The 15,388-nt window shown below is 40.3% G+C and overlaps 1 protein-coding gene and 1 long non-coding RNA gene across 2 annotated transcripts in view; one reads left to right on the top strand and one right to left on the bottom strand.

The window, feature by feature from the left end:
• The window catches only part of kctd16b (potassium channel tetramerization domain containing 16b), a 56,576-nt gene that overhangs the window by 25,342 nt on the left and 15,846 nt on the right, over window positions 1–15,388 (top strand). The gene's annotated exons all lie outside the window — the stretch shown is intronic.
• LOC148408598 (uncharacterized) overlaps window positions 2,469–15,388 on the bottom strand; it is a 53,834-nt gene continuing 40,914 nt past the window's right edge. Inside the window, exon 3 of the long non-coding RNA XR_015868608.1 lies at window positions 2,469–2,490. This is a non-coding gene — a long non-coding RNA (uncharacterized LOC148408598). The remainder of the gene's footprint in view (window positions 2,491–15,388) is intronic.

Genomic DNA, 15,388 nt, shown 5'->3' with positions numbered 1-15,388 from the left:
AACACTATAATGGGCATACATACGCCTTGTTGAGGGAGAGTAATGACATCTCATCATGATGTCACACGCGTGTACGTGCGGGTTGCAGAAGCCTGAGTGGTCCCTGATGGCCCTTCCATGTCATTTGCAGGGCAATCCGGGAAACCTTGTAAATGGCTTGAAATAGGAGTAGTCTGAATGTGTGAATTGGACGTCAGTGATAAAAGTGTCACGGTAAGTACTGTAGCTGATCAATCAGAACCCTAACCGGAGATTAAATGCGATGGCAAGATTAAAAAAAAAAAAGGAATATGGTATCAATTAGGGCTGTAAATGAAGATTATTTATTAAAAAACAGTCAATTGATTGACTAATAATTAGGATCATTTTCAAACATCATTTAAAACCGGAAAATATGCAGTATACCGGCTCTCGAGGACTGGAGTCTACACCTATGGAGTAAATGGTCATTAAGCAACCTAGGCGACTTTTTGTGATGAAATGGAGCTGCAGAGTTGACCTTAGCTCTCAAATTAGCCAAAAGAACGCAGCCACTATTCGGGTATTCCGGTCCAGCACTTGAAAATGTATTAGAATGTGTCACAAATATTCAAATGAGGTATTTACTAGGGACGCACTGAATTTTTGAATAAAAATGACTTGTTTACGGCTCTGGCTTTCCTATGTGGAGTTTTCATCGTCTCCCCATGCCTGTGTGAGTTTTATCCAGGTACTCCTCCCATATTGTATAAACATGCTTGGTAGCTATATTAGACATTCCAAGTTGCCCTTGGGTGTGATTGTGACCGTGATTGGTTGTTCATCTTTGTTGGCCAAACATTTTCATTCAGGTGCATTCCTAATATTTACACTGGTTTAGTGTTTGTGATTGCGAGATAATCAGAGGCTTCTCAAAGAAAATCATCTTTCTTTGGCAGCATTGTGTGCAAGCTTCCTGAAAATGCATTCTTCCTGCTCAGGTTGATAGAGAGCTCTGATAGCAGACATTAGAGGCTGTGATCACCAACATCCCTCACCGCGCTGCCTCTCCCAATCATCTCCGACATGTTTCACCATCACTCCCCCAGTATAAAAACACCATCGCATACCCCGTCCCCTTTCATTCCCGTCCATCCTTGTCCCTCATCCCGTTCGGCTTTCTGGCCTTTTACCAGTTCGGTAGAAGCGATGGATTTTTTTTCATGGCGTCTAGTGACCTCACCTCTGGCTATGCGTTGGAACACCATCCAGCTAACGCATGGCATTTAGCAACCCGCATTTAACCCACCTCCCTCGCAACATGAAGCATATTTCTCCAAAGTTCGTAGATGACCTTTCAACTCTCAGACTCCAGAAGATTATTTAACTGCTGAGGCAACACTAAACAAGGAAAAACGGGGGTGGGTTGAAATTGAAAAAATATGAGATCAACGGCCTGGGCGATTTCACGCTGTGGCTATTCATCAGTTAGCACATTGTTTGAATAATAATAATACTAAGACAACAGCATTAATAAGGGCGGCGAGCATGATGCATCACAAATGCCTCCAGGTAATGATGTTGTACGTTGGCTTTTAATGGAAGCCAGAAACCTTTGAGGAACTTGGTTGAATAAGCTTATTTGCATGCGCTTCAAATGCCGTGAGCAAAAAGGCTTGTGTAAATTATTCTGCCACTCAACTCTGGAGCAGTGGAAAACTGGTCTCTGGAGGAACACGTCATGATTTTTTTTTTTTGTCTTCTTATGGAGGTAGCGGAGCACAGTATGTAATATTTGCAAATGGAGTTTACCTAAAGCGACTAGATGTAAACTTAGGGTCTAGACCCAAGGGGGTACACCTTGGACAGATTTGATCCAGATTGAATATTTGTTCCCTGAAGTGCTTACGCAGCATTAAATGTGAAAGGTGCCTCTGAGACTACGTTTGTGTTTGTATGCGTTTCAATGTGTTTGTCCACAAGCGCTGTTGAATTTTCTTTCATACCAACTTTCTCTCGACGGTTGAATAGAAAGGCCTGTGGATAAAATGGAACTGTGGCAGGGTTTACTTTCTAACCTGGATTTCGATTTTGAGTTTGTTAACAGTCATATTTTCAGGATGTTTTGTATTACTTACATGTCTCAACTGCAGTTTGATTGAAATTGAGGTTTTATTTACGTATTCTGAGTGTTTTAACATCTAGCAAAGCTTGATGTTTTTGCTTCGCTTTGACTTGTACCATAACACTTTTAATGTTGTTGTTGGCACTTTGAATTCGCTAGTCTGTCATACGAACGCCTTTATTGTGTTTCTACAAATACCCTCTGCAGCCTTCAAAGTATCTTTGTCATTCAAGCCTTCAGTATTTTTACTATAAATAGTCTTGAATATAATTGAATCAGAGACTTTTTCGAGACTTTTCTGGCTACAGTATATACAGGATGTTACCCTCTGTGCTCCAACGAGGATGCGGTGCCAGCTGTTGGAGCGCAGGTGTGCCGTATCCGACTTTGGAGAATTCAGGCCAGGACTGTGAAGAGAGAAGGGGAAGAAATGATTCAGAGGAGACAAGATCACAGCGGCAGGTTTATTCACTTTTATGAAGCCGGTCGATTGGCCCTCACCAAGTCATCTGTCACGATGACTGACACACACACACACACACACACACACACACACACAAACCGGCACACTTCGAGCGCTTCACAAGAATCAATGACTGATGAAGAAACGACTTCTCAATTGTCCTCATAATTAGTCTTGATTCTGCATTCAGACAAAAAGCTTAGCCGTGTTAGCTACTGTTAATGTTGCTTTCTTGGTTTGCCCACAGACTTTGTCTGTCCGCAGGCTGTTTGTCTGTGGGCAATCTTTGCTTTTCACCCTCTCCTGGTTACAAACGAGCACAGAAACAGATTGGGAGCAGAACTTTAAAAGGCTTTTACACTTAAAGGGGCTGTGACATAGGAAGTCAACTTTTTGGAGCTTTTCACTATGTTCCAATGTTGATGTCTCACCCTAAATAACTCCAAAGTATTATTTTCCTTCATTGATGCATTTCTAAGCATTCCTTGCTTACCCTGCGCTCTCGCACCGGCCCTACCCGTGCAGATAAAAATGGCTTGAAGTTTGCATATTATGACAGGAGCGAGACAGGAGCAGGTGGCAACTCCCCGCACCGACAGCCCACTTTATCCATGTCTTTTAGTTTGGTTTCCGTTCCGGGGCTGAGGAGAGATTTTGCACACGTTTCATTTATTAGCTACAACGTTTAACGTTTAAAACGTTTAAATTTCGTATAAATATTGGGTTCCCACAGGGACTGATTTGACAAAAGGAACGTGTGTTAGTGAGAGTGCCGAACATAATTTACATGCACATATTACTCTGTGGAAAGTATTTACAAATTATGTTACAGCCCCTTTAAGGTCAAACATCAAGGTAAAAACAAGATTTTGAACACACACAAAACTCAAATTGCTTTGCACTTCTAATCAGGTTGTCACCAACTTTTAATTATGGTTGAATTAATGGAGATTAAAGGGATAAAAGTTCAATTGAGTAAAAATGAAATGAAAAATGTTTTGGTGGCAAGTCCAATCAAGTAATACCTTCTATGAAAGACCTTTTGTGAGGGATTTTCACATAATGATTTCTGCCAATATGTTCTCATCTAATAATTGAATAGCTCCCCGAAAACTCTCGCTTTTTTCTGACACTGTTACAAACCTTCGATGAAAAACTCAAATCCACACTAAATCACCATTCTGTATTTTCCCAGGTCAAGGCTTAAGATTGATTGTCACTCTTGATTTAAGGTCATAAAAGGAAGGTTTATACAAAGTCCAAAATCAATTTGAGACATTCCTCTTTGATTCACCCATCAAATTTCAAAACTCAGGAGAGTTTTTCCATGTCCTGCAACTACATTATGTTGCTAATATGCCCTCACATGTTCAAGTCAAACTGTCAAAGATCAAACATTTTCACTATCTCTCTTGATTAAAATAAACAAATCATAATAAAATCACTAGTGGTGTCAAAATTGTCAAAACGATTATGTAATGTCTGCTTTGTATGATCATTAGATGCTTGTGGTGTTGGAAAACAAAGATCAATTACCCCTTCAAGTGGACACTGATATGCTGTCATTGTGTTTGACATAACCCCATAGTATCCTGTTGTGGGTTGGGGACAAGTTCAGGGGCAGAAGAAAGACATGAAAATGGAAGAGCATATGTAAGAGCTGTCTGTCCAATGAATGGTCCATTAAACTTTCCAAAAAATGCCCTAATGGAATTTTTGGATAAATGTAGAGTGTTTATTCATTTATTTATTTATTTTTTTGAAGAAAGATCTTGATTATTACAAAAAGAGCTTGTTTAGCCTACCGCATAAATGCAAAGCACCAAACTGTGGCTCCAGCCACGGTCCTAACAAAGCTTTTTGTCAAAATAAAACTTGAGAACACCCCATGTTTGAGCAAGTCCGCAGCGAAAATAAATAACTGAAGCTACGTTTTTGGTGATACATATCAATCTTTTGGTATCGTATTTAAAAAATAATTGGTTGATGGGTTTTTGCTTAAAACCTTAAGTGAAATTAAAAGGGGATTAATTAGATCATCTCTCAATGTTCAAAATATCACTTCATATTCAGCCTATTTCTTATTGGAAGATCAAAAGTTTGGAAACACCTTCAAAATCACAAGGCGTTCACGCTAATTCCCAAGTCATTATCCACATCATAAAGCTGACTGAGAAAATAACAATGTTGGCAAAATGTGTCAACTTTGAACTGTATGAAGAATAAAACCTTCTTCCTCTTCACCAAAAACATACCATCTATTTATTCATTTAAAACTTTGAGATTTATTTGCCTTATCCAAACCACGCCCCTTTCCCCCAAAATACAGTAATACAAAAAAAAAAGACAGTTTTTAGTCAAATAAGTGAAATTAATACTTATTTTTGTGTATATTAGTCAAGAACGACTCACTCACTCACACACACACACACTTGGTACACTCTATGACACACAGCCGTCAGGGGGTTTGTTTTCAGCTGCGGTGAATACTGATTATCAAAAGAAGGAAAGAGAGAGAGATAAGTGAGGAAACTATCATCCAAGGTCGATCCTTTACAGTTTTGGTAGCATGATCCCGCTCAGCATCTCGGCAGCTTTTCTGTGCCAGCGCCAGTTTGCTAGCTGCGCTTAAAGACTCTCAGTGACATGTATTCATAGCAGCGTCAGCCGCACAAGGTCGCAACTCTTGCTCTTTCAAGGGCAGGAAGACGAATGTGAGAAGACTTCCGTCTAATTGCCGAGAATATTTGTCATCCTTATCAGATATGCTGACAGTGCGGCTTATAGTCCGACGTGCCTTATACAGTGCATAGACAGAGAGTTTTCATTTTTGGGGGTGACAAAAAAATGAATTATCTTTAAGCTCTTAAGATATCTTTTTCGCTTGTGAAAATAAGATTTTTTTGCAGATTGTTACATTCGTTGCTAAGCACGAGGAAGCCCGTGGATGAGTACTGAGTTAGTTGTTATCAAGCACAAGGTAAGTTGTGGCTGACAGCAGCTTGGGGTGATGTAATTGTTCAATGTTTTTGCTTTAAAAAAGAAGTGATCAGACAGAACCACAACAGAGAATCCTTTGACACAAGCAAGGGCTTTGCAGTATTATAGAAGGAGGACTAATGGCTTCAGAATTTTGGTTTTTCAATGCTTCACGGAATCATTTTGCGGTCGGTATTAAACCACTGGCTAGACACCCCTAAACTAGACCCAACCCAATTATGAATGACTATTTTTGGACCTAAATTAGATCCCATACTAAAAACAACCCTTTTCAGGACTGAATGTGGTCTAGACAGACCAGATTTAGCCCAGAATCCAACATTCAGGAGATGTTTAGGTGCTACATTGTTCAAAATAAATAAGTACCGTATTTTCCGCACTATAAGGCGCATGTTCAAAATAAATAAGTACCGTATTTTCCTCACTATAAGGCACACGTAAAAGCCTTATTTTTTTTTTTAAAAGCTGATGGTGCGTCTTATAATCAGGTGCGCCTTATACAGTATATGGATCAATATTGAGATTGGGATTCATAGATAGGAATGAAGTGATAAAGTAAGCTTTACCTCTTTCTTTTGTGTGTTTACAGTTGAACAGGGTTAGTCATATTAACATTGAGTAATGTTATTGAGTGTTTAGAGTTATTATTTGAGTTATTATTGTTATTACTTTGATTATTACTAGATTGTGATTGAAAAAGTTTTAAAATATGTCATTAATTGAGGGTGCGCCTTACAATCCGGTGCGCCTTATAGTGCGGAAAATACGGTAAATTAATAAATATATAAATACAGGACCAAATTAATCCATTGTTATTTTCCCCAAGGCCCTTCATTAATCAAGCTTTAACCTTATCTAAGATCTGTGGGAGATATATTTTATGTAAGCATGACACATTTTTATTTTTAATTGATACTGAAGAAAAAAAAAAAACTTCCATGATTCAGCTCTAGAGGAAGAATTGTCCCAATGCCATCTATTCCTATCTTGTGCATAATTAAGCAGGAGGCTATTTTGGGGATTTTGTGAAGGCTGGCAGAAGCATAAGACAAACGGATTAGATACAAGATATATATATATATATATATATAGATATATATATATATATATATATATATATATATATATCCCTGTCTGTCCCCCTCCTTTAAATCTCCTCCTCTTTGCTCATCATCCCAAACCTCCATCCATATTTTCAACATCCGTTTCGGTGTGTGTGTCGGCATACAGCCCTCAAAGCTCCAGCTCTCCCTACAGGCTATCGGTTGTCACGGAGACGCTTCTGTCGCTATGACTAAAAAAAAAAAAAAAAAAAATCACAGCAAGCATGACAACACTCAGATGGAGCTGTGCCGTCCGTCACAAGGATTGCTGATTGACATCTTTGCTATGGTAATTTCCAAATTTTCTCCTCAGGCATGAACATTTCCTCATTGTCAAGTTTCTGTAAAGTTTTGACTGAGCCAGCAACTTTTTTTTCTTTTTTTAATGATATGCATAAACCTGAGGAGGATTGAAGAAAATTCAGGATTTCTTTTTCCATTTCAGCCAGCATCTAGCAACTAAACCTTTTTGTTGTTGTTGTTCAATTCAAGCCTAATCCGTGATTAAAAGTAGCAATACCTTCAAAACAAAAACGAAAAAAAAAACTGTTTATGCTGTTCAAAATCTCAACAGATGACTTGATTTATGAGCAGTCAGCAATTAGATTTTTATCTGGACTGATAATCAGTGTGAGGTTCCTTTTAAATGCAATTTACGTCACACTTTTAATTACAGTCTTCAGTTCAAAATTGACTGATGAAAGAAATGTTGACTTCTCATTCAGCAAATCCTGACTGCTCCTGCCTTAGCAAATTCGACATTTTATTCTGTTTTTCATTCTGTTAGTTGTTTTCGCAATCAACAAAGATAAAAAAAAGTAGTGTTTCAAGGAGAAATTCTACCACCTCTTTAATTTTTCAGTATATTCACGAACATTACTGATGCAACCCTCAAAAGCCACCCCAGAAAAAACTTGTAAATCCATCTGCTCGTCTTTAAAGAAAAAGCACATTTAAAAATGCAACATTTTACGCTGTTCAACATCCCACCAGATCTGTTCATTTATTGCCTTCTTTTAATAATACATGTGCACTGTAAAGCCACTTGTACTTTTTCTCATCCCGATGCTGGGCCATCAAACTTTCATGTTTGGCCTTCCACACATGTAAGTTCTCTCCCGCTAAGAGGGGGGACGTTGGGTGTAAAAAGTCCACTTGGCACCGCGTTCCCGAGGGAGCGCAAGCGTAAATTATTTCCAATCCTTCGGCAGCTAACATAAGCAGGCCAGTTTGTTGTGATTTATTAAGTTTAGTACGGAAAGGTAGATGGTAGTAATTGCAAATAATATAGGCGGAGGAGGAAGCGGGAAGTAAGCGTGAAGGTTATGCACTTGTTTGTTCACTTTCTAAATGCAAAGTCAGCACACAAGTTGAATTTTCCATTTTTGGTCTCGCCTCGGTGCACAAAAATATCTTAAGCGCCGCACGTACGGCCGTCTCGTCGCAGTCACGCGCATATATTATTCATATTAATATATAACAAATTGCTTCCATTGAAAGCCGCAGCGGTTCGGGCATCAATTATTTAGTTTACGAGTGTTTTTGCAAAGCATTTATGCAAATGAGGACGCCTGTGAGCATTTAGCGGGTTCAAAGGTAGCACGTATTTCTTGATCCGCGGTATTATGAGACTGTGGAAATGTGTTCGGTCGCCATGCCATTCTTTGGCAAAGGAGCCAGAAATACAACAAGTGATGTTACACGATCTAAGAATGAGACACCACCGCAAATGTAGTTCCAATGTTTAATCAATCGGACGTGGATTTTCCATCTAAAAATGCTTTGCGATGGTTAGAAGAGGGCACGAAAATACATCACGAATGGTACGTCATTGAAAAATGGTTGTGAGCCACTGTTCTAATCTAGACCAGGGGTTCTCAAACTTTCTGGAGTCAGGGACCCCTTTTAGAAAGTGAGTTTTCCAAGGAACCCCATTGACATGACAAGTATATTTTGTTACTTTTCAGCTATCGTGACGTTTAGAAAGTAAAGAGCGCAAATTGCATATGCCTTCGCGTAACGATTTCCCCCAAACAGGTTGCTGCCAAAGATATAGTCAAAAACAGCAATGTAAAATAAAATGGCACTTTGCTGGCTTCGTAAACACGAAATATATCGACAAGCTTCAAAATTATTACATTTTTAAAATATATATTAAACTGGTTGAATTGGTTGCTTCATTGAAGGGTCGTGAATACTTTCACAATATAAAATAAGATGAAAGCAACACAACATATAAATATATATATATATATATATATTTTTTATTAAGAAGCCAAATTATTTCACCGACCCCTTGCAGCCAGATCCTCGGACCCTACTTTGAGACCCACTGTTCTACTAGACTATATATCAAAATGTATTCTGATGAAAGGACCAGGCTATGTTTGCACTAAATCAAATGTCCTCGGTGGGATTCGAATTCTCTTCCCACGAGATCTTCAGCAAAGCACACGAGTGGAGTGGAGAGTGTGTTGGAGGGTCCTTGTGATTGTTTAGCTTTGAAAGAGCCACACGCGAATACATCAACTCCGTATCCGTACGCGATGCTGAAATTAAAGCGCGCGGAGTTGATTTTTCCTATCGAGCCGGAGCGTTTTGAAAAGAACAAGCGAGAGAGAGGAAAAGGGAGCGGTGGCAGGTTAATGGCTTGTCAAAGAGCCGCAGGTCAGGCCGCAGGAAGTCAGAGAGCAGGCCATGCTTCACGGCGGTGACAAAACTCCATTCAAGCACAGGTCACACACACGCCGCGCTGATGTTGCGTCGGGGCTCCACACTGCTTGCCTAACAGTTCTCGCTGCAAAAATGTCATCGCTAAGAAACTTTTAAACGAGGAACCGAAATTTTCAGACTACAAGTCGAGTTTTATCTTCATTTTCAATCCCCGTATCAGGGCGGGTCGAGTCATAACCGCGTAACTCAAAACAGAACCATTTTTTCACCATATTTTGAATAATGTTCATTTGAATGTAAAATATGTCATTTACAAGATTTAAAATGATTATATATACAGCTAATTCGACACAGCATGCATCCGTTTTAGAGTGTTTGCACAGAACATCGCAAGCGTAAAAAAAAAAGTGGGTGTCGACTTGTACTGGGAGAAATTCGGCATATGAATGAAATGCACGACCCCTAGTCATCTAACGTATCTAATAGATTGTGGTACATCTGTTGATTTATATAGCCCATCCCAACTAATCATCTGTAAATATGCTGATATAGAGTACACGCACAATCCTTTATAGGGTACATATTTGGAAAATTGGCTTTTTAATAGCTTGTAAACACATCGTTGGTTCACTGGGGTGTCTGCCCACCAATCATGTGTGAAATTAAACAGCCAAGTAAATCTTTTATCTGCATGTTTTCCAAAATGGTTCTGTGAGAAAGAAGCTCATCACTTTCCATTATCACAGGTGTGTCAGAAAAGTTACACATCCGTAAAAATTTCATATTTGTCATTTCGAATTCTCAAAGTAATCACGCCTCTTCAATTTTGCAATTTTTATTTTGTAAACGATAATATGGCTGAAAAGTAACCAATGTACTGAACTTGTCAAATTGAATTTGTCGGTAAATAAAAAGGGCACATGTTCACTTTAAATTATTTTCGTTTCGTTTCCGCAAACATTTGCAAATGGGGTCCTTGAAAAATGTCTTTTCTGAAAGGAGTCCTTGACTCCAGAAAGTTTGAGACCCCCCTGCATAAAATATAGTTCAAACGAATAGCAACGCCATTTTGGTGGTATAGTAGACATTCGATTTTCATGTTGCGTATCACTATCAAAATTATTATTGCGGTTTTTAACATGATTTCTGATGTTATGTAGTGCAATGTACAGAGATACGTTCCTAATATTTTGGTGAGCTCATTTTGGCCATGTGAGAGGAGAAACGAGAGTGTGCATTCATTATTCATGGCACTCATGAATTATAAATATGGACATCCCTGTCTGCCAAGAGAGTTGTGGTTGGGAAAAAAAAAAAAAAAAACACATAAAAGCAGAGATTGATAATTAGGCAGAATAGTGAAGGCAGACAATAGTGTTAATGCAGATTTTTGGATGCTGCATTTGAGCCGTTTTGGACTCAAAAGATGCTTGGACTAGGTCGTGTATTTCAACAGGGAGTCGAAATAGACAAACAATATCAAGTACGGAGTTATATCGTTGGATGAGTCACTCCGGCTGCTGTATTAATAAGCCTTGGCTCTGTAGTTGGTAAATTACTATAATAACATAATTATAAATGAGGCTTTCATGTTGTTTTTTTTTTTGGAAAGCCCTACCGGCTTCAGATAATTTCAAGCAGGACCCTTTCACGCAATTATACAGCAGGTACTGCAATCACTACTCAGCTCCAGAATCCACAACAACTTACTGGAAAAGAGGAACATGAAAAGATATGTGAGAGTAGACCTGCAATCAAACGCCATCATTTTCAACTGCGTTGTAGCATACCCTTGTTGTTCATATTTATCGCTACCAAAGACGTTTATTTGATTTTTTTCAAGAGCATCTTGCGCAACATGCATCTATCAATCACTGTGACAGCTCGTCTCTCTTTTTCATTTTGCGTAAAGTTATAAAGTTCAAATACAATTTGTGAATGGGGTTTATTTAACACGTCTTGGTTATCTGTTTATCTTTGGAATGACCAGAAGGGTCTGTGTGTGCTGGGGATATGTTCAGTGTGCAAACAAGGACACAGAGTGCAGCATCAGCGGCGTTGAAGGGAAAGAGGGCTAAAAAAATAAGAAAAAAAAAAAAGCACGGTCACCAAGAAGAGAGTTGGAATGGAAAAGGAGCGGGATATGACCACGCAAGGCAAAGGAAATCGAGCCGAGACAAAAAGGATGAGTCAGAGCTGAGAGAGTAAAATGGAGGCGTGTGTGTGTGCGTATGTATGCATGTGTTTGTGTGGGGGTGAGAAAAGATTAGTGAGGCAATATCAGAGTGTCCATCAATGTCACAGGACTCGTGTCCTCTGCAGACCGTTTTATCCATCAGCCTGGGAAAAAAGCTTGCCTCTATGAGCTTTCCAATCCTCACCTGTTTACTGATACCGTCGTGATACTGAAAATTCTCATTTTTATATTGTACTTTCTGCTGATAAAAGCTCTCCTATGTTCATGCTATAGAGCAGAGGTCCTCAACCGCCGGTCCGCGGCCTAGTACCGGTCCGTGGATTAACTGGTCCCGGCGAGCATGGGCCTCACTGAAATAGTGAACTTGTCATGGTCTGCAAGAGATGGCTGGTGTTTGTGTTGGTTTGCCTCCCTCTTCAGGTGTTTTTGAGTAGTCGATGTAATTTCAGTTTCTACCAAGCTTTCTTACATAGGCTGTGTTAATCACAATACCTCCGGCTCATGGGGCAGTGACGACGTCAACTAATCAACACTTTAGTTACTGTGTTTTGCCCTTTGTGTCCGTGTGAGTTTTTTTTAATTTTCTTTCATGCGACATGCCTGTTTCGTAGAGTATCTCATGTTGTATAAACGTTCCTTTGTTTAACTTTTAAACTTTGGTAGGCAAGATAAACCACCCGAAAGGGATTGTGTACGGTACGCATATTCGCTCATGAAAACCATGACTCAGAAAGTCAGCGCAAACAAAGTCAGCTGTATTAAAACTGTGAATGACAAGTCGTGAATTGAACTAACCCACTTCATTCGCTCAACTGAGCAGATTTCTCCCCTGCTTGGTGCCAAAAAAAAGGGACCGTCATCACATTGACCTAAAAGTGATTGCAGTTTTTACGCAATACAGCAAACAAATTTACATTCCAGTTTGCTTACTTTTCAGACAGCACGAGGGGCATGGCAGACTGATGGACATCTGACAGACAGCTGACGTCACCCGACGATTACAATGACGGATGAAAATGACCCTTCCGACAATCTGTTAATATCTCGTTTTAAACTGACAGATCCAAAGACATACAGCAAAAAGAGTACAATGTTCGTCTCACATGTACGCGTTTTATTTCAATGCCGCGCAAAAGGGCATCCGTCGTCTTATTTTGCTGCTGCGGGGCGCGACGACTCTTTATAAAGTACCCTTGCTCCAAATCACTGATTGTTACCGTTTTGTGACTCCGCTTAAGGAAAATAATCTGCCGAGACCACTCACTGTGGGCATCAAATGGGATTTTCAAAGCAGGCACTTAATTCTCCACAGCCAGTCTAGTCATTTTCTGCTTTTGTGTCACATGCAAATTTTCCAGAGGTGGCCCAAAGGGGGGTAATTTATTCTCCATATACATGGAGCATTTTACTCAAAAGGCAGAAAGGTTCATGTCACATCTCAAAGAGGTCTTACATGTTACACGTAGAACGGGGAAAATGAGCGATATTAATCGGAAAACAAGTTATTATTGATTACCTCTAATCTGACGGATCGTTTGCGACACTTCACCTATGTAGAAAGAGCACCTGGGAAATATTCAAGACAAATGAAAAGATTGTTTATTTCACCGCGGCGGTTTAACTGCACCGCTGTTACCTTGGATACGCTGGATTTAAAACAGATAATAGAGACAGAAACTGTGGGGCGCGCAGTTTATCATTGTGCTTATTATTGATTCCCGCCAATGGTCGCAGAGGTAACGGCGTACACTAGCTAGCCAATAGAAGATTAGCGACCAGGTCTATCTCACTCAGGCAGCTGTACGCATTGAGCGTGGAGCAGAATTGTGTTTGGGATTAATCCCCATACAAGTCTGAAACATTAGGAATCCAACAGTGACAACAACATATGGTTAATAATTAAAAAAAAGCGACAAGGGAGGATCGAGCAAACGTTTTGAGTCGCGCGTCCTTAAGGAAGCTGGCATCTGGCATGTGAAATCCTTCAAGCGGTCATGCAAACACAACCGCAAACCATTATTTTACTCTGTAACTTAGAAATAGAAAATCGTAGAAAAGGGTCAACACAAGGTTGCTGCTGTCTATGCAATCTCTTTTCGGACTTAAAAATGCAGACTCGGTCTGTGTTCCAGCTGCCAGGTGTAGTCTGCAAACATGCTTATCATCTTGTGGCTGATTAGCGGACGTTGCAGGGAGTCTCGAGAAATAACTGCTTGTTGGGGCTTACCAACACATTGACATGCATGGGCTTTTTTGGGGTCTGATTTGACGTTGATTGGAGCTACTTGAGGCCTGTAACATAATCCCCTTTCCGCGTCGCTTTCGTGGCATTACAATGACTTTTCCGCCGCTGGCGTGGCCATATGCATTTATATGATGTTTTGTTAAGGCACCCACACGTTACGGGAAAATGGCAACATTTAGTTCTCTCACTGCATCATTCATAAGTGCCTGCTCCTGGATGATAACAATGTGGACGGATGAGAGGTAGCCTGTAATCAAATAGGCATCCATCACATTATGGGATGGGTGTTTGAGGTAGGGAAATGAGAGATGCCATATGGCGCTCTGTCAGTGAGTTAGGGGGGAAAAAACAACAAAAGAAAAGATGATTAATGGTGTCACAGCATCAGCCTCCATCTCCACTCACATAAGTTGGTTTTCCCCACAAGCTGTACGAAAAGACTAGATGACACAGCTTGCAAGTCACGAGATCCTCGAAAAGTCACGGCGAACAGAATTTGTTACGACAAACGACCCGAGGCAAAGAAGAAAACGGGAAAGTAGTCATTAACTAAACTGACGTGATAGCAGCGTCAAACACCTACAACACATTAGCCCTGTATTTTTCCATGTCCATTCAAACTACAGTGAAATCTGCAAAGAAACCAAAGGAATGAACTCAAACCCAAAACACCACATGGCAGCAGGAACAAACTGACCAAGACAGAACAGAATCAAACCCGTCGATCCATCCTTTCATCGTCTATAGCCGCTTACCTTCATAAGGGTCACAGGCTTGCTGGTGCCTATCCCAGCTGACTTAGGGCACAATTGGTTGCAGGGCACACAAAGACGCACGACCATTCACGCAGCCAATCACACCTAAGGACAATTTAGTGTGTCCAATACACTTGCCATGCATGTTTTTGGAATGTGTGAGGGAGCCGGAGTGCCCGGAGAGAACTCAAGCAGGCCCGGGGAGAACATGCAAACTCCACAAAGGAAGGTGGGAGTGAGGTGGATTTGATTTCGGGTCACTCAACTGTGAGGCGGACGTGCTAAACACTGCGCCACCCAGACCTAAACCAAATGTAAGTAAACTGACGAGGCAACGAGGTACTCCTGGACAAAACATGAATGGCTGAAGGGAGCTGCATACCAATTGGTCGAGAAGGAAAAGTGCTGACGAATATGGGGGATATATAAAAAATGTAATGAGTAGACAAGGAAAACATAAAACAAAAATCTAACAACAAAAACACGGATCAAGTTGAAAATGCACACATAATAAAACGACTAAAATATCAAACTGCCAGAATCACGTTTGACTTGTTAACATTACTGACAGAATCTGCTGTGTGACAAAAAATTTCCCATCGCAAATTCATTAGGCCTAAATGATCTTAGAAATTTTGATATCATGCATGCGAACATGTACAGAGGAGAGCATCCACTATGCACTGTAGACAAATGTGCATGTGTGTGTGAAAGTGTTTGAGTGATTGTGTTGCATGTAGCTGTGGCCCACTTCCTTTATCCAGCCCATCATGCAAAGTCCTTAATGAGGCCCAAGGGAGGCCTCCCAGTGCTTCTCCACATCTTCCACTGCTCAGGCAACCAAAGCTGTTGCCGTCAAGGCTGCGCCA

Source organism: Hippichthys cyanospilos, chromosome 18, assembly GCF_059441005.1.
Source record: "Hippichthys cyanospilos isolate Australia breed blue-spotted pipefish chromosome 18, RoL_Hcya_1.0, whole genome shotgun sequence".
NCBI lineage: Eukaryota > Metazoa > Chordata > Actinopteri > Syngnathiformes > Syngnathidae > Hippichthys > Hippichthys cyanospilos.
This window is presented reverse-complemented; position numbering and strand designations above follow the sequence as displayed.